The sequence below is a fragment of the Cinclus cinclus genome, chromosome 7 (assembly GCF_963662255.1).
Source record: "Cinclus cinclus chromosome 7, bCinCin1.1, whole genome shotgun sequence".
NCBI lineage: Eukaryota > Metazoa > Chordata > Aves > Passeriformes > Cinclidae > Cinclus > Cinclus cinclus.
In genome coordinates, this window is record NC_085052.1 from 369,903 (window position 1) to 384,569 (window position 14,667).

The following is a 14,667-nucleotide window of genomic DNA, read 5'->3' on the forward strand; positions in this document are numbered from 1 at the left end:
AAGTCCCCTCTGAGTCTCACCAAAAATGTGCATTTTGCACACGACTGCACAGCATTTATGCCCACAGGGTTCTCAGGCAATGGTACACTGAGAAATATTCACCACCTGGGCATCAGAAACTTCAGCAGCTGAGTTTCAAGTGACCCCGATTTCCCTCACACAAGTTGGATCAGAGCAGTGACACTGCTTTTGGGGTGCTCATCCCATCAGACCTGCCAAGGACAAACTGGGACAAGCATTTCCAGATTGCTCCACAAGTTACGAAAATTGAAGCACCATAACTGCAGTTAAGTGCAAAGTTCTGTCTTTTCAGCCACAGATCCCAGCCTAGACATAATCACAGAGGGAGAGAACTGATTTGCCGAGCTTTATCTTCAACAACAAGACTTCTGGATCATTTTTGCATCCAAGGGGGAGTAACAACACAAATCAGAAGGAGTCTGATTGTCACAGCAGTGGCAGGAACGTCCCAGATCAGTGGGAGGCAGCAGAACCTCTCACAATGAAAACCAGAACCTCATCCCTGACAATCAACTGCCCAGAGGCAGATACAGAGCCATGAAACTTCTCTTCTGCTCTGCTCTCCCATCATGAGTGCTATTTTCACACAGCTGGAGACAACTTCCAGACAAAAACTGGAGCAGCAGAAGCAGCCCTGGAAGGTGCCCATTAAGTTCCTCAGTAACCAGTTCCAAAAGAGAGGGTGCAAAGGAAGGCTCTGGGGCTGCCACCACAACATGACCCCTGTGCCCTGGCAGAGCCCTCTGGCTGTCCTTGCCCTGGCAGAGCCCTCTGGCTGCTCCCTGTGCCCCCAGCTCAGGAGGGCTCTGCTGGCTCCCAGTGCTGTTCCCTCCTCCAGCAGTGCTCCTCTGGCACCACCACATCCTTTCCTTCCACTTTCACCACTCTGTGGTACAACGCTGTAACCAAGCTCTCTGTCTCAAGACTCCTCTCCAGCCACCTCACATAAATGAAACAATTTGAAGTTTTGAAGGACTGAAGATAACAATCGAGTAGAAAGAGAATTTATCTTCCTCTTATTTTTCTGTCTAAAAATAGGCACATTATATTTCATGTCTTCCACAGACTTTGGACTTCTTCCTATCCCTTCTCTCCACACTCTGTCCTTCATTAAATTATCTCATTCTTTGTGTAACATAATGGAAATTAATCTTTTTCCTGTCCTCTTTGATGCTAAATCCTTTCGTACCCATTCACTGAAGGACCGATTTCTCCTGGGTCACTAATCCAAATCCCACTTTATCAGACTCTTTCTTTCTGGCCATCCCCACCTCCAGCTCTGCTCCTGCTGGTTGAATCCAGTCCTTCTCCCCTGCAAAATACTTAAAGACATGAACACTTTATTTGGAATACTGAAAATTACAGAAATGTTTAGGTTGGAAGGGACCCTAAATCCCACCCAGTGCCACCCCAGCCATGGCAGGGACACCTCCCACTGTCCCAGGTGCTCCAACCCCAATGTCCAACCTGGCCTTGGGCACTGCCAGGGATCCAGGGGATCCACAGCTGCTCTGCGAAAACCATCCCAGCCAGGAATTCCCAAAATCCCATTTATCCCTCCCTGCCCTCTGGCAGTGGAAGCCATTCCCTGTGCCCTGTCCCTCCATAACTTGTCCCCAGTCCCTCTCCAGCCCTCCTGCCCCTGGAAGGAGCCACAGCCTGTGCTGCAGGTGTCTCCCAGGCGCCCACCCTGCCCTGTGCCCACCCTGCCCTGTGCCCACCCTCCTGCCTGGAACACCAAGTGTGGGCAGCATGGATTCCTCAGACTAATCTGCTCCTCAAACTCCCCCCAGACTCTGCCATTCCCCTGTGCTCTGCTCCCAGCCCACTCTTCAGGCACACGACTCCACCGAGCCACAAATAGAAACCCTCCTCAAAAGAAATTCTTCCCTCAAACAAGCACAACTTCCAGACAGCAGCCCCACAGGGGATCCATATTAAAAAACAGGACATGCGTCCTGCGTGTGCTGCTCCCTGCAATTAAAAGCAGTTTTGACCTTTTCCTGGAATTCCAAATCCCACTAAAACTACCTCTTTTCATGATGAGTTTCCACTTGAAGTCTATTTATGCCCCACTGGTCACTGTAACAGTCAGGTTTATAAGAAAAACCAGTCAGCTTGTGAACACATGAACACCACATGAGCTGGCAATAGCCCGAAAACAAGTGGCTTTTCAAATCCAACATACAGGCAGCCTCTCTTCTCCCCAGTATTTCTATCTCCTACAAAATTCAATATTCAACAGCCAACAGGAAAGCTTTAGGCCTGTTGCAAAAATATACTCAGATGGGAACGAGTCTTTAGAAAAAATGAAAAATAATATATATTTAGACAGGGTAAGGAGCCTTTCATTCAAAAGGAAAAAGAACTAAATAAAACTAAATTAACAGCCTGGAAAATTTCTTTTCAGCTTTGTTCAGAGGGAAATGGAAGACAGCTGATAAATTATAGAAAGCAGGTTCTATTTTATGAAGTTTATTTTTAGCAAAGAATAGGTTCATTTTTTAAACTAAAAGGAAAAAATCTCGACTCACTTTGTGAAAACTGGGCTCCAAAATGCATCAGAAGACAACTGGCCACTTGGACTCTGCACGCTGCCTGAACACACAAGGCACAACCACCCCAATTTTTACTGACTGAAACAGCCCCAGGGGCCCCACGTGGGCTCAGGGATCACTGGAACCTGAGTTCCAAAAGGCTCCGGGCATCCCTCAGCCCCACAGAGCCCAGGCAGCACCCAGAGCCTTCCATCCTAACCTTCAGGGCACAGCAAGAAAAATATGAAATACAGGCTATTTCCCCCTACCTTTACTAAACTTGGTTTTCTGCTTATTTAATGAAAAGCAAAACCTTTGATCAAGTTCTGTTTGACCAGCCACAGGCTTCCTAAAAACTTTGAGTCCATCAACATTGACTGACCATCACAATTGTTTCGACAGAATTATTTATATCATGATTTTTTGATCAATACTTTTGATCTTTTATATAGTTTTTGTAAATTTAAAGGCATCCTTTACACATATTCAAAGACCCACTGGATTTATTTATTTTTTTTATTTTCAAATAGATTTGTAAGCGTCACTGTTGCTATGCTCTGTTGAACTACACAGATGATACTGGAAACCCCCCCAGCAGCTGGGTACTGTTAATGTGGTGTTTTGTACCAACATTACACTCTTAAATGACAAACAAAAAGATGATAATATGCACGTTCCATCCACATGACGAGTTCACATTTCAAAGCCCATGTAGGCAAACCAACCAGGACCAAACAGGAAAACTAGAATTATGAGTTCAAGAAAAATCATTGAAGGAAAAGTGCAGATTCTTCAAAATCCAAACTTTCACCTGAACACTGAGACACAGACCCAGCAGTGCTGCCTGCCTTGAGGGCTCAGTGCTCCTGCACAGCCAGAGCTGTCTGTGAACTGCAGTCCGTACACAGGAGAAATCAGCACCTCCTGGAGCAACCAAAACCTCCTGTCCCTGTGAGAGAGCAAGGGACAGCCCTGCCCAGCCAGGGATGCTGCATTCACAAACAGGGTCCTGTTAATGAACTACTCTGCTTAGTTACCACACCTGAGGGAAATGTAAGGAGTAATGCAACAGGAGCAAGGGTGGGGAAGCAAGTGCCTACCTCTTCAAAAGATCTGGATGTAGAGACATACACAGGTGCAGGAGTGTGTACAACATATATTTATCTATATATCTATATAGATAGTGTGTGTGTGTAACATATATATATCTATATATATATATATATTATATTTCATGCCACAAACCACAATTATTAGTTGCTCCTCAAACAACCCAGGACAGGGGAGGGGAAAAGAGGAGAAGAGCCACCTGTCTTTACTGTCTATACAATAATGGCAGCATGTGCTGTCCCTTCTGGACAAGACCTTCCAAACCCTCGAGAACCTCACTGACCAATCTTACATGTTGTAAGACTCTAAAACAACCACAGAATCACAGAGATGGCCCCCAAAGCAAGGCTGGGGGCAGGAGCTTACAGCAGCAGCTGAATCAAGCCCCAGGTGTTCAGCAGCTCCTACTGATGAGGTTGATGCCATCACAGCCCTTAAAGCAACCAAATCTCTGCCAGCACCAAGAAACCCCTGCCAATGAGCCAAGGAGCATTCCCTGGATAGGACACAGACCCAGCACAAGCACTGAGCCCATGTAAAACAAATCTCCTGTGGGCATGAAAGTGAAAATATAGAAAATATATACAACAACAAATGCTTTTTAATAAAGAACATCTGTGTCAGTAAAAGTGTTGCCAGTTTAGTTCAATTTGGAGGTTGGGATGTAGAGTCCCCTGCAACCTTGAGCCCAGTGGGCACAAGTGCCAGGAAAGGGGTACAGAAGAGGGACAGGAGAGGGAGGGACAGGAGAGGAAGGGACAGAAGGGTGGGGGACCAGCAGCTCCCTGCAGGCAGGACAGGGCAGGACAGAGAGGAGGGGGCACCACAAACACGCTGCCTGTTGGACAGGATCATGAATTTTATTTCCTGCCCCAAAGAGCAGCTCTGTTTCAGGTTCTCAGTGTGGATATTCAGGAGCCCCACCTAAACTCTGGAGACAAAGGAACAAGGTCAACTCAAAAATATCCTTCAAAGAAAATAGGAAAGGAAAAAGTAAAACCAGAAGACTACTCATTACCAACGGAAAAAGTGAAGTTTACATGACAAACTTGAAATTGTCACCTAATTCAGCGTAAGAAATGTCTGCATCTAATACATGATGATTCAGGACAGTGACTAAAAGCAATCTGCCATCCATAAGAACAACTAAATCAAAGAAAGTTCATCAATCACATACAGTACCCAAGTTTGTAACACAGTGTCTGTAACTGCCAAGCAGAAAGGTGAAAACTGCACTCCAACCACCTTGAGGCTGTGGAGCTTTAGAGCCAGCACCAGGTGTCCAAGGCCAGGTTGGATGGGGCTCGGAGCACCCTGGTCTGCTGGAAGGTGTCCTTGCTCATGGCACATTGGTGCAATGCAATTATCTTTAAAGTCCCTGTCCAAGCCAATCCACCTGTGATGCAATAATACTCCAAACAAAGTATCAATGTCTGTCCCAAGTCTATTCCCTTCTCGGCTAATCCAGCATCACAGAACAAAAGAAAAAGCACTAACGTAGCTCGGCTTTCAATTATAATTCCCACAGAACAGTTAATTGAAGATACTAATTTTTAGTAGAGTTTATGTAACAGGTAATTTTCTTAAGCATTACATTAGATTATACTGAGATGGAGCAACAAAAAGCTGCAGATTTTCAGAATTGCTGGTGTAGAAACTAATGCAGTAGCTCTGATGGCAAAGCGACCAGGCTTACACAGATCCAGCATAGACACAGACACACCTTTAGACATGAAGGAACATGAAGTGTGTTTAACCACGGCTCCTGCAGGTACACAGCACACAGACCCTGCTCATCCTCGGGCACTGGTGGTCCCAGCCTGGGCTGGCCCTGGCACAGAACACAGCAGGAGCAGGGCCAGGGCTCAGCCCCTGCACAGCCCACACAGGACAGGGCAGAACCGCTGCTGGGTAAGGACTGACAAACACTGGAGTGACACAGGTCCAGAATGTTCAATCTCCTGAGCCCAGCCAACTGCCCATGTACTTCAAATTTAACTTCTATTACTGACATCTTACTGAAAGCTTAAAAGCTCCTGGATATTTGAATAACCAACGTGTTAAGAGCATTAACGAGAGTTAATCCAACACCACACAAACTCTAACTGTAATAGCAAGATTAACCACATTAATACACTCAAGTTTCCCATTGTTTTGTATCCTGATTTTGGAATGACACAGGGAAAACTGAAACAGTTTAAATCAAATTAATCTGTTTTGCATGTGGATAGATAAAACAGATCCCTGTCAAAATTCACACTCAGAACCACCACCATGGTCTGTCCTGTGTATTTGTAGGGTTTCTTTCTGTATTTGTTTTAAGTGAAATCTTTAAAAGTCCCCCAGGTTGAACAGGGGTATCTGCAACTGTTCTTTTAAATCTGCACGGTGCAGAAACGTGCACAGGGGAGCAGCAGTGCCATCTTGACACACCTCTCCCAGGAACTCAAGGCCAATGATCCAAACAGTTCTTCCTGTGGGCTGGGTTTGATGGAGGCTTGAAAGCATCCCAGATGTGGTATGAATGTGCTATGGAAATCTGTGCCAGCTGCAGACCTGTCCACAGCTGTGCTGGCACAGTGAAGCAGAACAGAACATCCCCAGGCTATAATGGCACAGAGTCCCATGGCACAGAGCCCCCAGGGAATGCTGCTGGCCACGCTGGGGCTGCTGAGGGCTCCATGGCACAGAGCTCCATGGCACAGAGCTCCATGGCACAGAGCCCCCAGGGAATGCTGCTGACCACGCTGGGGCTGCTGAGGGCTCCATGGCACAGAGCTCCACGGCACAGAGCCCCCAGGGAATGCTGCTGACCACGCTGGGGCTGCCAAGGGCTCCATGGCACAGAGCTCCATGGCATAGAGCCCCCAGGGAATGCTGCTGGCCACGCTGGGGCTGCTGAGGGCTCCATGGCACAGAGCTCCACGGCACAGAGCCCCCAGGGAATGCTGCTGGCCACGCTGGGGCTGCTGAGGGCTCCATGGCACAGAGCTCCATGGCATAGAGCTCCATGGCACAGAGCCCCCAGGGAATGCTGCTGGCCACGCTGGGGCTGCTGAGGGCTCCATGGCACAGAGCTCCATGGCACAGAGCCCCCAGGGAATGCTGCTGGCCACGCTGAGGCTGCTGAGGGCTCCATGGCACAGAGCTCCATGGCACAGAGCCCCCAGGGAATGCTGCTGGCCATGCTGGCGCTCAGGAGGCAGCTGGGCTCGCTGCACTCACACTGCAGTGGCCCTCCCAGAGGGAAGGTGTCCGTGCCACACGCTGCCCCATCAGCTGAGGGCAGACAGCCCTGGGGAGTGAGGCAGGGCTGGTACAAGCCATGTGCACAACAGCAGCGTGGTCACAGCTTGCTCAGCTTAGCTGAAGGCACCTGGGGACTCTTGTCCTGCCAGGTGACACTGAAGCACCCTCCTCCACTGCTGGCTGTCACAAGCAGGTGACCTTGAGCAGAAGCAAAGCTTTCGGGTTTGCTGTACACAGGAAGGATGGGGGAAACCACCCACCAACAAACCAACCGAACACAGGAAGCCTCAGTTGTCCCATATTTATTGTTACTGACATCTTGATTATTCAGGAGAGAGATCTTTTTCCTTCCTACACCCTTGGGATGGCCCAGAACAAGGTTTAGGTGCTACAATTGCACTTAACATGCAGTTGCTGTTAAGAGTAAGAATTTATGAAGAAAACATCTAGTTGATTCTTTATTATAAAAATAAAGCATACAAGGAGAAACAGGAATATTCAAAAACATGGACAACTCAGAAGAAACAATTTAGAGAAAAAGCCCTGAAAGGAAAACAGTTTTGCTCAATTAATGAAACACTGCTGATGCAGTTTCAAGGAAGCTAAAGCACCAGAACTGATATATGCAACTGGAAATAACCACCCTCAATACTCCCTTAAGTTTCCACAAAAGGCCATCAGACATCTGGCAGAGAGACAAACTTAGAAAGAAATAAATTGGCAGAGATGTGTGCAGCCCTTAGTGAAGTGTTTCATCCATCCAGGTTCAGCAGAAGTAAAATCTCAAATGAAATACACAGACACTCTACTACTGCTTTTAAAACAGATATACATTTAAGTCTGGCATTTATGTTCATTTGGAAATCTAAATAACAAACAATACTGAAACAGTGATTTTTAGATGTCTGGAATGCTGATATCTCCACATATTAATTTGAGTCTATATAACTTACAGACTGTGTTTGAGCTCCAGAAGAGAAAGAAAAGAGCCTGCTCTTACTTAGATCCATTCACAGTTCTAAGGTCCTTGGGCTCCTACACATAAAAACTGGATGTACAGTCATTGTTTCTGATTTCAGTAAGAATACACCTTACAATAATAAAGCAGGGCTGAATCCTCTTGTTACAGTGGAAAAACAAGCAAAAAACCCCCAACACAGTACATTTTGAAAGAAAACGCTTTCCTGATCCCCCACCCCTCAGAAAATGCATTTTATAGTATAAAATGGAATTTTGGCAGCTTTCACGAAACAAGGAAATAAAGAGTAAACACATGGGATGAAACAAAAAATACATTCCAAACTGATGCACGCAACATCATATTAATTCCTGAGGTCACTGCAGCGTCAGAGAGGCAGCGCTGCTGGCAGTTCTGGAATTGCAGAAACCCTTCAGTGCCCTGAGACCCATGGGCAGCAGCCGGGCATTCCCGAAGGAGCAGGCTGGGCAGCAAGCACACCTTCACCCGGCCTTGCCAGGGACAGGTACAGCAGCACTGTAACCCCGCGCACCGAGCCTTCCTCACTGCTGCCTCCGAGCAACCCTCTGCCCGCTGCGGGGTCTCGGGCAGCTCCCCCAGCAGCGGAGCAGGCAGAAAGCCCCGGCTGGCTGCCCGGGGGGACAGGCACGTCCCGGTGCTGGCCCAACGTGCCCAGAGCGCCCACCGGGGCACGAGCTGCTCCTCGCCACACTGCAGTGCTCCACTCTGCCCCACGGCCAAGGACCCCTGCAGCACCAGCCAGCCTGGGACGAGCCCCGGAGGCTGCACACACACCACGTAACACCTCACCAGGCTCACCAACACCTGCCCACGCTCACCTGCCCAGGTGCTCCGTGTGACCTGTGCTGGGCTCAGGCTGGTAGGAGCTGGGGGCTCTGCCCACCCTGTAGGGTTTGGAGCATCCCTGAGCCCTGCAGCCCCTGCCCGGACCCTTCCTCACCCCTCCCTGGACCCAGGCTTCCTTTTCCAGGCAAAATAAAAATCGTTCCTATGCACAGAAACTTTTCAGGGTTTCACTTTGCCATTTTTGCCATTAACTTCAAAGTAAAAATCAGCTCTCCTGTGGGTGCGTTTCCACAGGAAATCCTGCCCCTTGTTCACTCTTATCCTTAAAGAGAACCATTTCCTTTGGCTTGAAAGCGAACTGCCTGTAGCCCTGTGCCACAGTGAATACTGTTTAACACTAAATATAGACTCCAAAGGAAGGAAACATCAGGCAGACAACAGCAGCCCGAGTGTCAGTGTGCAGGGCTGGATGAATACACTCTGCTAACACAAAACCAAAATAACCAACAGTGAGATCACAGCTTCTCTTGGGCTTGAGGGGAAAAAAAACCCACCGTTGCTGAAAATAAATGTTTAAAATACGCAAAGCAACAAGCACAGATCAGAAAGACACCCTGCCAGCACTCCATCCTCACAGGACCCTGACTGCTCCTCCTCGTGCTAATGCTTCCATTCACTCGAGCGTTTTATGTTTTGAAGCATGTGGACTTTGCTCAGCTCTCAAAGTCTGTACGTTGTTTTACTTTGGGAAGTGTCACCCACTGCACAGAACCCCGCACAGACTCCCTGGAGCCCCTTCTCCACTGAGCACCCCACAGCTCTCCCTGGGAAAGGGAAACCTCACTCCTAACACCCCAAACAACCTCAAGGTTTGTGTGCCCAACCCCACGGGAGAAACTGTGCCACCAACAGTGGCACCTAATTCCAGTTCTGTCTCCAAACCACGTGCTGCTGCCACGACACAGGGCACCAGTGAGCAGCTGTGTAACCCAAACTGCAGCTGCTGCAACCCTCTGATTATTTCCACTCAAACACCTGGCTGGGAAAGGAAGATGCTGGAGCTTTCCAAAGCTGGGACTTCCCAGTGGGTACCAAATCCTGGCCATCCTCAGCTCCCACTGCAGGCACCGTCCCCACCGCTGGCTCTGGCTGCAGTGACCTCCCCTCCTGCACAAACTCCTTCCAGCCTGGCCCCACAGAGCTCCTGAGCTCCCACACCTCCAGCTGTATGTGCCACGACCCCCAAACAAGGAAAACAAAACTAACAGAGTACATTTCTTGTCTAGAACAAGTGGCAACAAACTCAAATAGAAGACCCAGCCCAAAAGTCTTTGCTTTTGCCCAAAGTGGTGCAATAAAGGTTATCCAAGTACAACCAGAGATGAAAAGATAAAGCTTTAATTTGTTCCCTGGTCCTGCTGTGCATGGCCAGATGTTCTGTGCTCCAGAACACAAGCACAGTTTGCTGTGAGGGCAGCACTCCCAGCACAGCTCAGATGCTCTGCCATCCTGCTCCTGTCCCTGGGACAGCTGCTCTACATCTTCCCTCTTTTCACATTAACTGCTGATGCATACTTACCCGATTTCCACTTGTCTCCCAGCCAAGCTCTTCCAGACCCCTTACAGTCAGCAGGACACTGCATTCCACAAGGATCCTTTCCCCCAGCACCACTGGGGATGTGACAGCCCAGGAGTGCTGCGACCACCCCCAGAAGGGACCACCAAAGCTCTCACAGCTCTCGGGACACACACAGTCCCAGCTCCTCCTGAATAAAGGTCTACTAATAAAAGTTTACTTGTAATATGCATTTACAGTTGTGAATAGATTAATCGATTAAGTCACTGTCAAACCAGTGTGGCCAGTGGTTAGCGAAGCAAAAGGTAATTAATATCTTAATATGTAAACCCTCCTGGCTGCAAAGAGGGTGCTGAGAACCAAAGTGGTAGTTGTTAACTCTTTTGCAAAGAGAAGAGCTGTCACAGCAAGTTTTGGAAGAGCTGCTGGGCTTCCATCACTTCCCATCTGCATTTCCTGCACAATTTTCCAGGCTTTAGGGAAGAGGCTTTTAGTTTGAAACTAACTGAAAACAGGGACAGATATCAACAAAGGGCAATAATGGTTATTATTTTCACAAATTTCAATATAACTCTGCCAAACAAAATCAGCCATTGAGCTACAGCATCCCTGTCCTACAGCTAACCTCATGCTTATGTGTGGCAGAATTAGGACCCAAAGCACCTTCCTGCAGATTTTCACCAAACACTGGTGAAAGGGAAGGATCCCATCAGGCAGCAAATGACAAGTACAGAAATGAGAGCACATTTTCAGAGCACACCTGCTGAAGGTAACCAAGTACCTGCAAAGCAGGAGTTCATTCCAAGAACTGAGGTTCCTGCCATTTATTGAGTTCCAGGCATTTCCTGCCAGTACAGCCAGCTCCTACAGCTGCATGCACTGCCTCAGCACTCAGCTTTTGCTTTGTTTGTGATTTCGACCTTTCAAAATTGTTTTTTAAAGGCAACTCCAATAGCCAGGTGAATACCTCAGACATCATTCCTATGAAAAATGTGACTTCTCACAATTTCTCTCTGTGGCTATATGAACTTGAAAACATGAGTCAAGCCTTCATTAAGGTAAAACAACCAGAAAGCAAATGAGTAAGGCCTCAGATCTCCTGATCTCAGGTTTGTTGCTGCAGTTCCAGTACCAGGCAGGGGGTTGGCAGCTCCCCCAGTGCTGCCCTGATCATCCCATGACAAGGACAGGAACACCTCAAACTCCAGCCCCAGGTGTGAAGAGAAAGCAAAACTCCATTCCCTGCACAAGCAGTGACCTGACAGATTGCACCGCTCCAAAAGACTGCTGCAAAAACTAACTCTCAGTGTCCTTTTTATAAAAAACAAAAGCAGATTTATTTGCCATGCTTTATCAAACATCCTTTGTACGTGTGGTTGTTATTCAGCAGCACTGGTGTCACACAAAGTCAAAGGGCAAAGCAGGGCAGCGAGCTGGACAAACAAGAATAAATTGCAGAGTTCCACACATAATGACAGAAATGTGAAGCACCACCGTGGTTGGGACACAAAGGTTCACTGCTCAGGCAGAGGGAGAGTTGTGCCACCCACCTCAGTGGCCCAGGACACCTTTCCTCCAAGGCTCCTGCGATCTGCTCCCCATCTATGGCACTCTCTATCCCCCTGCAGTAGGACTCACATTCTCATACTGCATTTCACAGGTAAACGTTTGGCAGCTTCATTCCTCCTTGCATCTTCCATGGGAGCTTTCGCTGCAGCACACACTCCTCAGCTCCCCCCAGGGCCTTTTGACATCCCAAATTACAGCAAGGAGGGGTGCCAGTGGTACCCAGTGTGCCAGGCACTACACCCAGCACAGGTACTGCAGCCTATCCCCCAACTAATCCTTTAACTATAAACACATGTATTTTTATATATGCAGATGTATGTTAAAATGATATTAAATGGAGAACATGAGAATGCAGGGAGCTCAGCAGGCTGAAGCCAGCATAGAAGGCTGTTGTTCGAGTACGCAGGCTGTTCAATCGTCTCCATTTTTACAGTGTCCCTCTGAAAGTTCTGTACATTTCCACAAGGCTATGTCCTGCCATAGAGCCAAAAAAATCTCCTGGCAAATCCAATGTGACAGTAATCAAGACAGGAAGCTTTGGCCAAAAACAAATAAACAAACCTTGCAACCAGAAGTCCATTTCCCACTATTGACACAAAATGTCTTGGCAAGGCTGAGCAAGCCACGGGGCTTTACATGAAGTGGGGCAGCTTATCCTCAAAATAATGGAATGTGAACTAAGTGATGTGACAAGGAGCAAAGAGCTGTGACAGACTGGATCTGTGTGAGCACAGCCCAGACAGATGTGACACACAAGCTGGGAAAAGCCTTTCCCAGTACTCGAGTGCAAAGCAAGACCCTGAGCAAGGCAGCAGCAGGGCTGACCATGAGCCTGGCAGAGGGACAGCAAGGTCACAACAGCTTGGACTTGAGGAGCCAGAAAAACATTGTCTGTACTGGGGTTGGTAGAACCACTCCTGTGGGACTCCTGAAGAGATTCTTATGCTCATGGAGAAGTTGCTACTGGCAGAAAGCATCACAGATAAAAAGAGCAGGACAAAAATGACATGGCTTAGCAATATACAAACCCACAGGTAAAGGAACAAAACAAAACAAAACATGAAAAACACCTAAAAGTGTTTTCCCCCAGCTCAATAAATAGCGCTTTGCTTTTCTACACCCATCTACAAAATTATTCACAAGACACAGCCAGGAATGGACACTTCCAATTTAGCAGTTGCATCTCAGGAATGTTTTTCTTCATTGTAACCATGTCTTGCTCAGATGAGAGACAAGACTGCAGCAAGAGAATTGATGCATCCATTTCCCCAGAACTACTGAACTCTTCCCAACTTACTGTACATGCACAGTCTGGCACGCTGGACTTGATTAAGTGTGTGCCTGAACATTAAAACCCAAGTCAAGCACCGCAAGAGCATGTCCTCTGGGACCTGTTTATCAGAAGGAAAAGTGTTCCAGAGAAAATCCCTCCCTTTTGTTACACAACATTCACCATCCACTGCTGCTGTCAAGACAGACTTTGGAGGAACAGAGGGAAGACATCCTCAGCTGAAAACCTTCCTTTCCATCTCCAATCCCCTGTAACTAGCAGTGAGGGTGAGTCTGCCCCAGGGATGGACCCCAGGAAGGGAGGGGACCCCACAGTGAGGAGCAGCTTGCACTGCCCTGGAACATTCTGCAGCTGGTGTGACAACCCTGTTCTGTGTACGAGAAACTGAAAAAGCCAAGCACAAAATCCCATTTCCACAAACACGCTGTGGACACATTCATTCAACCAGGCTTGGTCCAACACTAAAACCAAATGTGTGCCACTGTGAAGCACCAGTGGAAACGCCCCACAAGCAGCAGTAACACCACTGCAGCCAAAATTCACTCTGTGTCCGTGGCTCCAGGAATTCAAAGCCACTATGGAAAATATTGTATATTTAAACCTAACTATTCAGAGATATCCTGTTTGCAGTGAGGTAACACCTCTATTTTTCTCTGTCACAAGGAAGCGCACTTCACCTAGTATCAACATTCCTCACGGTGCTGCGGAATGGTTCTTTTCCTGTTTAGGAAAATGGGCTTCAGGCTTCAATTAAACTCTGAGAAAAAGTAAGGACAACTTCAGTGACTTTTTCTCCATGACATTTTTCTTTTTTTTCATATTTTGAAATGTCCCACATGAATGGTGGGTTACACTGGGAAAAGCCACCTTGAGTTTCCTCTGATCACCTGAAAGAAATGGAACTGCAATGGCATCTCTGGCTACCATGGCATGAGCATGCATTTCAGGACCATGCTGCAGGTCTGGGGACACATCCACAAAGGACACCTGTACATGTTTCTATATGCTTCTCTAGGAGAGCTCTGGAAACACATATTTAGCTGAAATATGTTAGTTTTGTTTTAAAAACAAGGGTAAAACTGTCCTTAAGTTCAGGACTGAGAATTAGGATGATCAACCCAATTGCCATTCCCTTGGGAACTGCCCCACAGTCCTCAGGCTGGAGCTGCTCCCAACAGAGAGCCTCAGGCAGCATGGGGAGGGGAATGGAGGCTGCAGCTCAGGAACCACCACCCTCGAGCAGCCCTGGGCATCACACTCTCTACACTGTGATGTTTTCCTCTGTGCCGCACTTTTCTACATTGACAAACTACTTCGTAGCACCAACACAATCTACAGCCCATTCCACAGGAAAAGAGTTATGGAAACTGTCAAAACCTACAGCAAATAATTCACCATCACATTAATTTAGTTTAAACAATAGCAACTGTTTCCATCCTTAAAACAGATTTCATTTTTCAAAGCAGCTCAGCACTAAAAACTTGGTCTCTCACCAAGACCAGTCCTCCTGGAGGAGCAGCACTTTGCC

General features: G+C 47.6%; 1 protein-coding gene across 2 annotated transcripts in view; it reads right to left on the reverse strand.

The window, feature by feature from the left end:
• INPP5A (inositol polyphosphate-5-phosphatase A) overlaps positions 1-14,667 on the reverse strand; it is a 176,942-nt gene that overhangs the window by 135,776 nt on the left and 26,499 nt on the right. The gene's annotated exons all lie outside the window — the stretch shown is intronic.